Below are 14,396 nucleotides of genomic sequence, written 5' to 3'. Positions count from 1 at the left end.
TCAAACTTCTGAAGTCTTCTCTTTCCATTTTAGTTACAATGAAATGTTTTGGACTCGCAGATTTTATTACTTCTGCCCATTCATATGGAGTGTACACTATTGGACGTCTTTTTCTTGCATACCGTTCAATGCAACCAAAATCACGATTGCAAGGTAGCATGGTGTGACCTACCACAGGGAAGTAATGCTGGACAGAATCAAATCTTTTGGTAGCAACAAGGGACCTTTCCAAAGCAATAATAGTCCAATTCTTTGTCTGACCCTTGCAGTTGTCTATGATTATGTGGAGATGTTTTGTCTGGGCATTAGTTATCTCCAAGTACTTCAGTAAGCAGCTCCCAACCTCATCTGAACCCCGTCCTCCATCCTCCTCGCTCCACAGAAACATATAATCCTTATTTGATCCACAGTCGTGGATACCATAGTTGTATGCCCGTATTTTCCTCTTGTAAAATGCTGGATGTACTGTTAGTTTATGTGTGGGGAATGTTTGCTGCATGTCCATTGCTATCACATGATGCTCTTTCGAAATTTCTTTAGCCAGAGCAGTTAAAGACGCAATCATATTTTGTCCTCTGTCAGCGTTTTTGATATGCAGTTCATATTGTTGTTTCTTTTCTGTGACTTCTTCTGCACATAATTCTGGGTTATTTATTGCAATTAGAAATCCATCACATTTTGAACAGGTGTCACTTTTTGGTAGTTTGAATCCTACGTTACATTCAGATACGAAAATTTCTCTGAATTTACTTTCAGATACTGCAGGAACCTGCTTTTCTTTGCAGTATTGTGAGTATTTATCTCGAAAAAAGGAAGCAATTGTGAAATCACAATACAAATACACTTTATTGGGGTTCTGTTGCCTACTGTAATGACTGTTATATTTCGGTATGGCGTTGAGAAGTTCTCTAACACTTTGTACAGCTTCGTCTTGAAATTTATATGAGTAGTTTCCATGTTCTCCTGAAAGAAAAAAAGATAAGCTTATATCCTCTTCCTAATAGAAATATTTGTATAGTACTCAGTTTGAGTACATTCCTAACTTATAGCACAGAGTAACATACAAACCTCTCCCATCTTCTTTTGGCACTGCAAATCCCTGCTTCATTTGATGTTGCAAATTCCTCACTTTTCGTGCATGTAAGCCATGAACCCTTAGGAAAGCTTCCTTGCAGATCATGACTTCTATTCCGCATACCCCCACATTATAAGAAAATGTAACATCCCTGAATGATATTTTCTTGGAAGTCTTTTTTGGATAGCTTTGAAAGAAATTATTGACAGATATAACAAAATGAAATAAATGTACAAAATATTAAACCATTTGTATTCAAATAGTGAACAAACCTCCGTTTTTTCTGTTCCATTTTCATACAGCTCATCAGGTAAGTATTCGGGGCATTAAAGTTTCTTTTGTCCCAAAATGAATGAAAAATGTTTTCTTCCTCTGCAAGCAGTTTTGTGAAGCATTTATTTGAACAAGTACAGGGACTTCCTATAGTAGCAGCCTGAACAGTCTTGTGGGTTTTTAAAGACTTTTACTGCTGACCAGCATTTCGTCGACGTTTTGCTTTATTTTTCTTCCACTGATCAATATTTCGCTTTCTTTTCCGTGAAGGCTTTGATTCTTCGGGTGATTCTTCATTTATTCTACTTATTTCAAGGTATAATATGAAGAGCAAAATGGTCTAAGAATTTGCGTGAGATATAGTCATAAGCCACACAAAACATTAAATTTCGCTAAAATCACATTAATGAGAAAATATTTTTTACACATCTTTTGCCTTTGAAACTACATTATTGCACCACTAAGCAGTAATATAAATGTGCCCATCAAGTTTCATCATTAACACACAAGATGGCTATCAAATGCGTTGCCAATGTTGAGAGAAACAAAGTCATAAGCCACAGGAAATTAATCACCAGAAATTAACCGTTTTATTTCCTTACCGAAACATCATCTGAGCTGGAACTGCTGGTGAATGGATGCCAAGATTCATCACTGTCAGGATCCAAAGGGTAAAGCTCTTCACTTCCACTACTGTCTGTGTCAAATATTCGTTGAAGACCCGAAGACGCTTCAGACGTTCCTGACCCACCTGCCATTTTGCCGTGGCTTGTGACTGTGTATCTTCTGAAACTTCCACCAAATGGCACAGCATAGAACTGCACTCCATCATAGTCTGCCATCTGTTGCAGTAACACGGAACTTTTTCAACTCATTGTAAAGAAGACATTGTTAAGAATGCCGCAACATGAAAAACTCAATTTCGTGAAAGTTGTGGCTTATGACTATATCTCTCCGAGCCCTTCAATTATCTATGCCTTCTTGACAGTTGTGTCTTTTGTTTGTCTTTTCAATTGCGGTGTCTGCTAGCAAGTGATGACCACATTGAAATTAGAACAGATTTTTAATAGCATTTGAAAAAAATGGTTCAAATGGCTCTGAGCACTATGGGACTTAACATCTGAGGTCATCAGTCCCCTAGACTTAGAACTACTTAAACCTAACTAACCTAAGGACATCACACACATCCATGCCCGTCGAACCTGCGACTGTAGCGGCAGCGCGGTTCCGGAGTGAAGCGCTTAAAACCGCTCGGCCACAACGGACGGCTAGCATTTGCAATCAACACTTAAATAAAGTTACTGGCAAAATAGTAAAATGTTCAGTAAATAATTACACCAGTATGTCAAGATATGATGTGATCGTGATGCATCATAAGCTGTGTAGTTGTGGAAAATACGATGTTTTGAGCAACATTTGCAAAACAAACAAGATATAAAAGACATCATAAGTCAAGAAATAAAATAGATACAGATGATTGGCTTTCTGGGATAATAGCCATATTGCAGTTCTATCATCTTAGATATCAATTGCTGAAACTGCATGAAGCATTTAAAAACTGTAAATTTAGGGTTGACTGTGAAAATATTTAGTCATTGTAAAATGCTAATTGTGTAGTGTTTCAGATATTGAAAGTACTTTTTTTTAGGATGCAACTCATTTTTCTGAGTTGTCAGGTGTATCCAAATTTACTTTGTTATGTAACTGAGATTTATTATAAAATTTCGAAGAGATCTGTAAGTAGCTGCATTTCGGACTGTCAGACACTTTGCCATTTCTGGTGCATGCTTCGTACTTCTTCTAAGTAAGTCACTATCGTCCAAATTCCCCACACAGGGTTTTACTCCTTTCCTGCCAAGCGCTGCTCACATTTGTAGCTGGATGGCCAAGGATTGCTGCACTAGCCGTGGCACTTTGACTGAGTTAGTCACCGCCATACCCTGGGGTCCTAACGTTCAGCTTCACAAGCAGATTTATCTCCTAGAAACTCTAGGCAGCTGAATGACCCGCCTGCGTACGTGTAATGCCACAGCACTCAGCCGTTGTGAGGCCCAGTGAGGAGCTACTGGTTGTGAAGTAGCAGCTCCGGTCACGAAAACTGGCAACGGCTGGGAGAGCGGTGTGCTCGCATGTTCCTTGATATCCGCATCCAGTGATGCCTATTGTCTAAGGATGACGTGGTGGTCGGTCGGTACCGTTGAGCCTTGAAGGACTGTTTGGGCAGTGTTTTTAATTTTAGTGTCGTATACTTCCAAGAGCACACGTGGCCACTGGCAGTGTTTTTAGTTTTAGTGTCGTATACTGCCAAGAGCATACGTGGCCACTGTTGTTACATGGCCTCTCTCCGGTCTGCTTGCAGCAGCTGAAGCGAATTTACGAGATGGATTCGTCCCGCACCATGTTCGGCCCCTTCAGCGGTTGCGCCGAGACACAAACGAGAGCCCGTGTTGCCGGGGCTGTCCTTTGAGTGAGGTAGGCCGCTTCGTTTGCGCGGATCCGCCTCCCCCGATGGCAGAGGCGTAACTTTTAATGGTCTGTGCCATTAAGCCGGGCAGATTTGTACACGGACCTGCTTCCCATTACGCTGCGGTCGCGCGAAATTAAAAATACGACAGCCGCTTTCACCACAAACCCGCCGTCGCCAGCCCCAGAATCCGTGGCGGTAGCTATCTTGCGGCCCCACTGCCGCGACTGTCTTTTGTTTGCTTCGCGGTAGTGAAGCAACTCAAATCGCTTAATAAAAGCAAGTCTTCTGGTCCAGACTGTATACCAATTAGGCTGCTTTCGCAGTATGCTGATGCATTAGCTCCATACTTAACAATCATATACAACCGTTCGCTCGACGAAAGAGGCGTGCCCAAAAACTGGAAAGTAGCACGGGGTCACACCAATATTCAAGAAAGGTAGTAGGAGTAATCCACTAAATTACAGGGCCATATCTTTAACGTCGATATGCAGCATGATTTTAGAACATATATTGTGTTCGAACATTATGAATTACCTCGAAGGAAACTGTCTATTGACACACAGTCAACATGGGTTTGGAAAAAATCGTTCCTGTGAAACACAACTAGCTCTTTATTCAAATGAAGTGTTGAGTGCTATTGACAAGGGATTTCAAATCGATTCCGTAGTTCTGGATTTCCTGAAGGCTTTTGACACTGTAACACACAAGCGGCTTGTAGTGAAATTGCGTGCTTATGGAATATCGTTTCAGTTGTGTGACTGGATTTGTGATTTCCTGTCAGAGGGGTCACAAGTTCGTAGTAATTGACGGAAAGTAATCGAGTAAAACAAAAGTGATTTCTGGCGTTCCCCAAGGTAGTGTTATAGGCCCTTTGCTGTTCCTTATCTATATAAACGATTTGGGAGACAATCTCAGGTTGTTTGCAGACGACGCTGTCATTTATCGACTAATAAAGTCATCAGAAGATTAAAACAAACTGCAAAACGATTTAAAAAAAAATGAATGGTGCGAAAAGTGGCAGTTGGCCCTAAATAACGAAAAGTGTGAGGTCATCCGCATGAGTGCTACAACGAACTCAAACTTCGTTTAACCGATAAATCAGTCTAATCTAAAAGCCGTAAATTCAACTAAATACATAGGTATTACAATTACGAACAACTTAAATTGGAACGAACACATAGAAAATGTTGTGGGGAAGGCTAACCAAAGACTGCGTTTCATTGGCAGGATACTTAGAAAATGTAACAGACCTACTAAGGAGACTCCCTACACTACGCTTGTCCGTCCTCTTTTAGAATACTGCTGCGCGGTGTGGGATCCTTACCAGGTAGGACTGACGGAGTACATCGAAAAAGTTCAAATAAAGGCAGCACGTTTTGTATTATCGCGAAATATGGGAGAGAGTGTCACAGAAATGTTACAGGATTTGGGCTGGAAATCAGTAAAAGAAAGGCGTTTTCCGTTGCGACGGAATCTTCTCACGAAATTCCCATCACCAACTTTTTCCTCCGAATGCGAAAATATTTTGTTAACGCCGACCTACATAGGGAGGAATGATAACCACGATAAAATAAGAGAAATCAGACCTCGTACGGAAAGATATAGGTGTTCATTCTTTCCGCGCGCTATACGAGATTGGAATAATTGAGAATTGTGAAGGTGGTTCGATGAACCCTCTGCCAGGGACTTAAATGTGATTTGCAGAGTATCCAGGTAGATGTAGATGTAGATGTAGATGTAGATCAGTGCCGCGGTCAGAAAACAATAATTTGCTCGCTGCATAGGTTACGGCTCATTGCACAAGTAAATCCGTCAGTTAGCCGATGTATTATTCCTCACCCGGTATCACTTTCCGGAAGTATTAAACTAGCAGGATTAACGAAAGAATAATTGTGGCGTGGTATGTTGTTAAGGGGTAGATTTTGGAACTTATATTTATGATTTTTTTCTTCAGTAACATAGCAAACAAATTACAAAACTTGAAATTAAGACAGGGGTCAGACAAGGAGACGGATTATCCGAAATCCTCTTCAACATCGTGGTAGAGAAAATGGTGAAAACCTGAGAAGAGGCCCTGAATTTGGAAGTAATAAGACGGATATACCTCAGGAGGGAAAGACATAACCTGGAAATCAAGTGCTTAGCTTTTGCCGACGACCCTGCTGTCTTAGCCAACCACCGAGAAGACGGTGGAAATGTGCTTGAAAGTCTTCATGAAATTGCAGAAAAAACGGGTCTTAAAATCTTCTGTGAAAATACAGAATATACGGAGTACAATCACCGAAGTGAGAGACACATGAAAGTAAATCATGGGACGATTAAGAGGATAGAGAAGTTTAAATATCTAGGAGAATGGATCCATCCCGATGCAACTGATAGGGAGAGAAACAAATGAAGAACCAGGAAACTAGACGTTACACACAGGCTAATAAAGAAGAAGTGCAACAAACGGGTGTTATCCTACCCGGACAAAACGAGACACTATAGCTGGGTAGAACTTGAAAGATTGTACGCTTCGGTCTCATTTTAAATAAAAAAGGGGAGCTTCAAGAACTCGAAAAGAAAGAAAGGAAGATTCTGAAGAAAATACTCGGAGCACAGAAGACTGACGGGAGTGGAAGAAGAGGAAAAACTAAGAACTCTGTAAGTACACCGAAACGATCACGGACACAATGCAGAAGCGGTGGCTGAAGTTCTACGGACACGTAGTAAGGGTGGACGAATACAAACTGACCAAAAGAACCTTCAGCTACACCGTGAGGTTAAAGGCCACGACTAAACGTGCAGATGAGGTGAAGAGGGATGCAGCTGAAGATGGAACTAGGCCACGGATGATCCATATTGGCTTTTGTCTTGGGTTCTTCTTCCGACGTTCAGCTGATGATTTTACTGACGTTTCACCAGCACGAGTGGCTGGCATTGCCAAAGCTTCACTCTCCATTGCCGGTGGTGAACTGGAGCCGAGCTCGCGGCCGCAGACTATTTGTACCTGGCGCGCCAACGTCCGAGGGCTTCTCCGCAGTCATTTCCGGTGTGCTTCTCCTTTTGCTGTCTGCGACGGTCGTTCGCTGCAGTACGGAAAGCCAGGATCCGTTTACCTTATGGCTCTCCTCTTTCTCGTTGAAGCTGTTCGCGTGTTTTTGTATTTTTACAGTTTCTTTGAACAAGCCGGTGTCATAGTGCTTCTCTACAGCCAGAATTTTCGTGTCGGCGAATTTTGTTACGCGGTCGGTCTCATTCAGTGAGTGCTCTGCCACGGCCGCCTTCTCCATCTGCCCAAACCTTCAATGTCGCTGATATTCTTTGATCTTGGTGTTAATTGACCGTCCAGTAATTCCGACATAAACTTTTCCGCATGTGCGTGGCACACGTTATATTCCCGACATTGCAAGTGGGTCGCTTTTCTGCCGCGCGGAATTAGCCGAGCAGTCTTAGGCACTGCAGTCCTGGACTGCGGCTGGTCTCGGCGGAGGTTTGAGTCCTCCCTCGAGCTTGGGTGTCTGTGTTTGTCCTAAGGATAATTTAGGTTAAGTAGTGTGTAGGCTTAGGGACTGATAACCTGAGCAGTTAAGTCCCATAATATTTCACACACATTTGAAGATTTTTTGGTCCCTTTTCTCCTTTGCTGATCTACGACACTCTTTGATCTTCCTTGTAGGTTTGAAAATCGTCTTTGCGCCGTGTTTGTGCAACACACGGACGATTCTGTCCGTCACTCTGGGAATGTATGGAAGAAAGGCATTACCCGACATTTCTTTTTCCGATTCCTTACTTCGCCGAGTGTTTGGCTCTGTTACACTCCTAATATAATTTGTGGAGTACCCATTGCTCCTCAGAGCATGCACTGAGTGAGACAGACCACGCAATAAAATTCGCCAACACTGAAGTTCTGACTGTAGAGAAGCTCTATCACACCCGCTTGTTCAGAGAATCTGAGGAAATACAAAAACAAGCGAACAGCTTCAACAAGAAAGAGGAATGCGTTAAGGTAAACGGATCATGGCATCCCGTACTGCAGCGAACGACCGTCGCAGGTAGCAAGAGGAGAACCGCACCGGAAATGACCGCGGAGAAGCCCTCGGACGTTGGTGCGCCAGGTACATACAGCCTGCGGCCGCGAGCTCGGCTCCAGTTCACCAGCGGCAATGGAGGGTGAAGCTTTGACAATGCCAGCCACACGTGGTGACGAAACATCAGTAAAAACATTAGATGAACGTCGGCCGAAGAACCCGAGACAGAAGCCAATAGGCAGTTTGTCAACAAGTGGCCACGAAAGCCTTAAAAATTTCAAATTAATTTCATACCTCGGCAACCGTTTATTTGCGGACCTATGTTTATTGGAGAGTTTTAGCTACTTTTGGCCTGTACTTTCCATGTGTGAATTATTGACCATCAATTCTGAAACACCCTGTGTGTTGCAAAATCGTACTTCAAACTGACGTCAGTGATATGGGTCTGTAATTCAGCGGAGTACTCGTATTTTATTTCTCGAGTGTTGGTGCGCTTGTGCAACTTTCCATTCATTCAGGAACATCTGAAGGAACAGTGCTCAGCTGGGGGACAGAGTGTCGGTGCGGTCGCCAGAGTAATTAGCAGCGGCAGCTCTTGTGGAGTCCAGCTACACAGTAGGGAGGTGGTCGGCCACCGGCGCCCACCGCAATCCGTCCGCCGCCCACAATGGCCGCGATTTGAATAACAGCGCCGCACAAAGCCCGGCTGTCCGCGCCTGGTGGCAGAGGAGCGGAGCCGCTGTCACAGGCGCGTCCCGGACAGGTGACGCCTCTCGTGGCCAGGGCGCGTATCAGAGTCCAGCAGCTGCTACCTAGCGTGTGAGTAGAGTTGGAAACCTACTGTAGGATATCACATCTAAACTCAGACTGAGGCAGTTTTCCCAGCAGCTTTGATCATTTAAGGTCGTAACCGCGTTACCTGTATGTTAGGTGTGTTGCATACCTACCGGGCGTTACATAATTTCCAATGCTATGTTACCGTATGCGATCAGTCTCTTACTAGGTTTCCTTAGAAACCGGAAGTGGTGGACTGTCTCGAAACTGAGTGGGGATATCTAAAGGGCTACGTAAGGTAGGAACATTTTTGTCCTACATAGTTTTATCCTCCTGTCTGCTACTTACAAATAAACAATCTTTCTTGCAAAATAAAAATTTTGAAGTTCTGGTGTTATTGGAAGATTGTTGACTTATAACATGAAACAGAGGGATGTTGTAGTAAACATCGCCTCAATACTTCGCCGAGCTTATGTAAAACATGTTTCTGCTAGTCACAGAAAACTATTAATAATAATAGGAAACTGTTGCCTTTGTTCATGATGAATAAGGTTCTATGGAGTACAATGTGTAACAATAATTACATATATTTTCGTTTGTTTGTGCACGTAAACTCTATTAGCATCAAAAGTCATTGCTTCAGTTACATAAAAGCGCAGTAGTTACGCATAAACTAATATTACTTACTTATAAAATGCAGTTTATATTTTGTAAGGATATAAAATATAAAGTGAACTAGCACTGATCGATATGCTGTTCTATGGCCAAAACAAATAAACAAACAAAAAACAAAGAATTCGGCTCTTAGTTTCTCTCTCACACATTGATGTACGTTTCTTTTACGCTGAAGAGCCGAAGAAACTGGTAGATCTGCCTAATATCGTGTAGGGCTCCACCGACCACGGAGAAGTGCTGCAGCACGACGTGACATGGACTCGACTAATGTCTGAAGTAGTGCTGGAGAGAACTGACACTACGAATCCTGCAGGGCTGTCCATAAACCCGTAAGAGTACGACGGGTTGGAGATCTCTCCCGAACAGCGCGTTGCAAGGCACTCCATGTTCACGTTTGGGGAGTTTGGTAGCTAGCGGAAGTGTTTAAACTCAGAAGAGCGGTCCTGGAGCTACTCTGTAGCATTTCTGGACGTATGGGGTGTCGCAATGCCCTGCTGGAATTTCCCAACTCCGTCGGTATGCACTATGGACATGATTGGATTCAGGTGATCAAACAGGATGCTTATGTACGTGGCACCTGTCAGAGTCGTATCTAGACGTATCATGGGTCCAATATCACTCCAATTGAACACGCTTCATACCATTACAAATCTCTGCCAGCTTGAACAGTCCCCTGGTAACATGCAGGGTCCATGGATACGTGAGGTTGTCTCCATACCCATTACACGTCCATCCGCTCGGCACAGTTTCAAAAGAGACTCGTCCCACCAGGCAACATGTTTCCAGTCACCAACAGTCCAGTGTCGGTGTCGACGGGCCCAGGTGAGTTGTAAAGCTTTGTGCCGTGCATTTGTCAAGGGTACATGATGGGCTTTCGGTCCTGAATGCCCATATCGATGATGTTTCGTTGAATGGTGCGCACTTTGACATTTGTTGATAGTCCAGCTTTGAAATCTGCAGCAGTTTGCGAAAGGGTTGCTCTTCTGTCACGTTGAACGATTCTCTTTATTCGTTGTTGGTCTCTTTCTTGGAGGGTCTTTTTCCGGCCCACAGCGATGTCGGAGATTTTATGTCTTACCGGATTCCTGATATTCACGGTACACTCGTGAAATGGTCGTGCGGGAAAATCGCCACTTCATCGCTATCTCGGAGGTGCTGTGTTCCATCAATCGTGCGCCGACTACAGCACCACGTTGAAACTCACTTAAATCTTGATAACCTGTCATTGTAGCAGCAGTAGCCGATCTAACAACTGCACCAGGCACTTGTTGTCTTGTATGCGTTGCCGACCGCAGCGCTGTATTCTGCCTGTTTACATATCTCTGTATTTCAATACGCATGCCTATACCAGTTTCTTTGTCATTTCAGTGTATAAAGGGCCGCTTAAGGTAGGGACAACTTTATTCTACATAGTTATTCTCTTGTCTGCTACTTACAAGTAAATACTGATTGTAACAAAGCAGAAATTTTTAATGTTTAATTCTGGTGTTATTGGAAGATTTTTGTACTGTAATTCGAAACAGAGGGATGTTGTAGTGAAAATAAAAGAAAAATAAATACAGATTTATCATATAGCGAAAGAAAACGCAATTTCATAAAAAATGCGTAAAATAAAAAAAAAACCTGAAAATAAAAGTATATCAAGTATTACTTCAATACTTCGTCGAGCTTATATAAAACATGCTTCTGTTATTCATAGGGAACTTTCTCACTTATCAATAATAATAGCAAAATCTTACCTTTGCTTTGATGACTAAGAATGTACACTCCTGGAAATTGAAATAAGAACACCGTGAATTCATTGTCCCAGGAAGGGGAAACTTTATTGACACATTCCTGGGGTCAGATACATGATCACACTGACAGAACCACAGGCACATAGACACAGGCAACAGAGCATGCACAATGTCGGCACTAGTACAGTGTATATCCACCTTTCGCAGCAATGCAGGCTGCTATTCTCCCATCGACACGATCGTAGAGATGCTGGATGTAGTCCTGTGGAACGGCTTGCCATGCCATTTCCACCTGGCGCCTCAGTTGGACCAGCGTTCGTGCTGGACGTGCAGACCGCGTGAGACGACGCTTCATCCAGTCCCAAACATGCTCAATGGGGGACAGATCCGGAGATCTTGCTGGCCAGGGTAGTTGACTTACACCTTCTAGAGCACGTTGGGTGGCACGGGATACATGCAGACGTGCATTGTCCTGTTGGAACAGTAAGTTCCCTTGCCGGTCTAGGAATGGTAGAACGATGGGTTCGATGACGGTTTGGATGTACCGTGCACTATTCAGTGTCCCCTCGACGATCACCAGTGGTGTACGGCCAGAGTAGGAGATCGCTCCCCACACCATGATGCCGGGTGTTGGCCCTGTATGCCTCGGTCGTATGCAGTCCTGATTGTGGCGCTCACCTGCACGGCGCCAAACACGCATACGACCATCATTGGCACCAAGGCAGAAGCGACTCTCATCGCTGAAGACGACACGTCTCCATTCGTCCCTCCATTCACGCCTGTCGCGACACCACTGGAGGCGGGCTGCACGATGTTGGGGCGTGAGCGGAAGACGGCCTAACGGTGTGCGGGACCGTAGCCCAGCTTCATGGAGACGGTTGCGAATGGTCCTCGCCGATACCCCAGGAGCAACAGTGTCCCTAATTTGCTGGGAAGTGGCGGTGCGGTCCCCTACGGCACTGCGTAGGATCCTACGGTCTTGGCGTGCATCCGTGCGTCGCTGCGGTCCGGTCCCAGGTCGACGGGCACGTGCACCTTCCGCCGACCACTGGCGACAACATCGATGTACTGTGGAGACCTCACGCCCCACGTGTTGAGCAATTCGGCGGTACGTCCACCCGGCCTCCCGCATGCCCACTATACGCCCTCGCTCAAAGTCCGTCAACTGCACATACGGTTCACGTCCACGCTGTCGCGGCATGCTACCAGTGTTAAAGACTGCGATGGAGCTCCGTATGCCACGGCAAACTGGCTGACACTGACGGCGGCGGTGCACAAATGCCGCGCAGCTAGCGCCATTCGACGGCCAACACCGCGGTTCCTGGTGTGTCCACTGTGCCGTGCGTGTGATCATTGCTTGTACAGCCCTCTCGCAGTGTCCGGAGCAAGTATGGTGGGTCTGACACACCGGTGTCAATGTGTTCTTTTTTCCATTTCCAGGAGTGTAATAACAATATTGTTTAGATTTTTTATGTACTCATATGTGCATTGAAATTGTACTTGCTTCAGAAGTAATTGATTTGGTTACATAAAAGTTACAAGTTACGCGAGCGACTAATATCTATTACTTATGAAATGAAGTTTGCCGGCCGCAGTGGTCTAGTGGTTCTAGGCGCGCAGTCCGGAACCGCGGGACTGCTACGGTCGCAGGTTCGAATCCTGCCTCGGGCATGGATGTGTGTGATGTCCTTAGGTTAGTTAGGTACAAGTAGTTCTAAGTTCTAGGGGACTGATGACCGCAGAAGTTAAGTCCCATAGTGCTCAGAGCAATTTGAACCATTTTTTTTTAAAATGAAGTTTATATTTTGTTAGGATGTAAAATACTCAGTGGACTAACACTGAACGATATACCGTTCTAATTGTGTTCAACACAAACAAACAGGAAACAAAGATAACTCTTCGGCTCTCAGTTTCTCTGTAACGCATTCATTTATATTTCTTTCCTTAACAACGCTAACAATCCTGAACGAAGGAGAATCACACAGTAGTCAGTCGTAATCCCATTAGCTCTTATTAATCTTGCAAATCTAGATTTCGGCTATAAATAACCACCTTCAGCTTATTTTCGTAATATTTTAATATACTCACGGCGGTTCCTGTTGTCAGGTATACTTACAGGTGTATAGGCAGTGATCTTCTGCCTATACACCTGTAAGAACATATGGCGACAGGAAGTGCAGCGAGTCTGTTGAAATATAACGAAAATGCACTGAGGAAGGCTGTTTATAGCCGAAATCTAGATTTGTAAACATAATAAAAGCTAATAGGGTTGCGACTGACTGCTGTGTGCCCCTCCTGTGCACAACGGTTCCTGATGGGATCAAAGTTGCTACCAATACTACCGATAATCCTACCATTTACTACGTTATTTACGTACTGCACCAAAATTACCGAACCGTGCTTTTGATAGAACGCAGCTCTGCGTTTGAGCGAACAGACGAGCACGCAAATGAATCCAATACGAATTTCTGCACTGGTTGCGGTAGTGCGACAGAAGCACGGGTGGGGCTACGCAGTCTTCCAGGGAGTACAGTTTCTGCATCTATGCACATAATCGTCAAGCCACCGTGCAAGGCATGGAGGAGGGAACGTTGTATCACTACCAGCCATGTCGTTCTTGTTCCAATCGTAAATGGGAAGGGAGAAAAATTGATCTCTATATACCGCGATACGATCCCTAACTTATCGTACAAGGGGTGTCCGCAAAGTAAGTACGGTTTCGTTCCCCTCAGCAGTATTGCCGCACTTACACACATTCGCCGCGCGGGGTAGCCGCACGGTCTATACCGTCTTGTCGCGGTCCGCGAGCCTCCCTCCGTCGGAGGTTCTAGTCCTCCCTCGGGCATGGGTGTGTGTGTTTTGTCCTTAGCATAAAATAGATTAAGTTAGATTAGGTAGTGTGTAAGCTTAGGGATCGATGATCTCGGCAGTTTGGTCCCATAAGATCTTACCACAAATTTCCAATTTCCTTCCACGCCATAACAGTCAGATTGTCTTGTGTGTACATTTGTTAGTCATCGGGCAAATGTTCAAGACAATCTCTGAGACCTCCGACTGTGAAGTGCGTTCTGTAATACGGATTTCGAACGCAAAGATATTAAAAGATCTGAAATTCGTTGTCAATTTGTAGAAATTTATGGTGGAAATCTAATGATTGATGGAATGGTGAGACAATGGGTGAGACAGTCCAATAATGAAGGAACCATTGTTCATGACGAAGCACTGAGTGAGCGGTCGTGTCTTTCCAGTCATGCTTTGGCCGAAAAAGTGGATTAGAAAATTTGTGAAAACGGACGGTTCACACTGTAATTGTGGCTGCTTTTTTTTTTTTTTTTGGTCATCAGTCTACTGACTGGTTTGATGCGGCCCGCCACGAATTCCTTTCC

The sequence above is a fragment of the Schistocerca cancellata genome, chromosome 1 (assembly GCF_023864275.1).
Source record: "Schistocerca cancellata isolate TAMUIC-IGC-003103 chromosome 1, iqSchCanc2.1, whole genome shotgun sequence".
NCBI lineage: Eukaryota > Metazoa > Arthropoda > Insecta > Orthoptera > Acrididae > Schistocerca > Schistocerca cancellata.
This window is presented reverse-complemented; position numbering follows the sequence as displayed.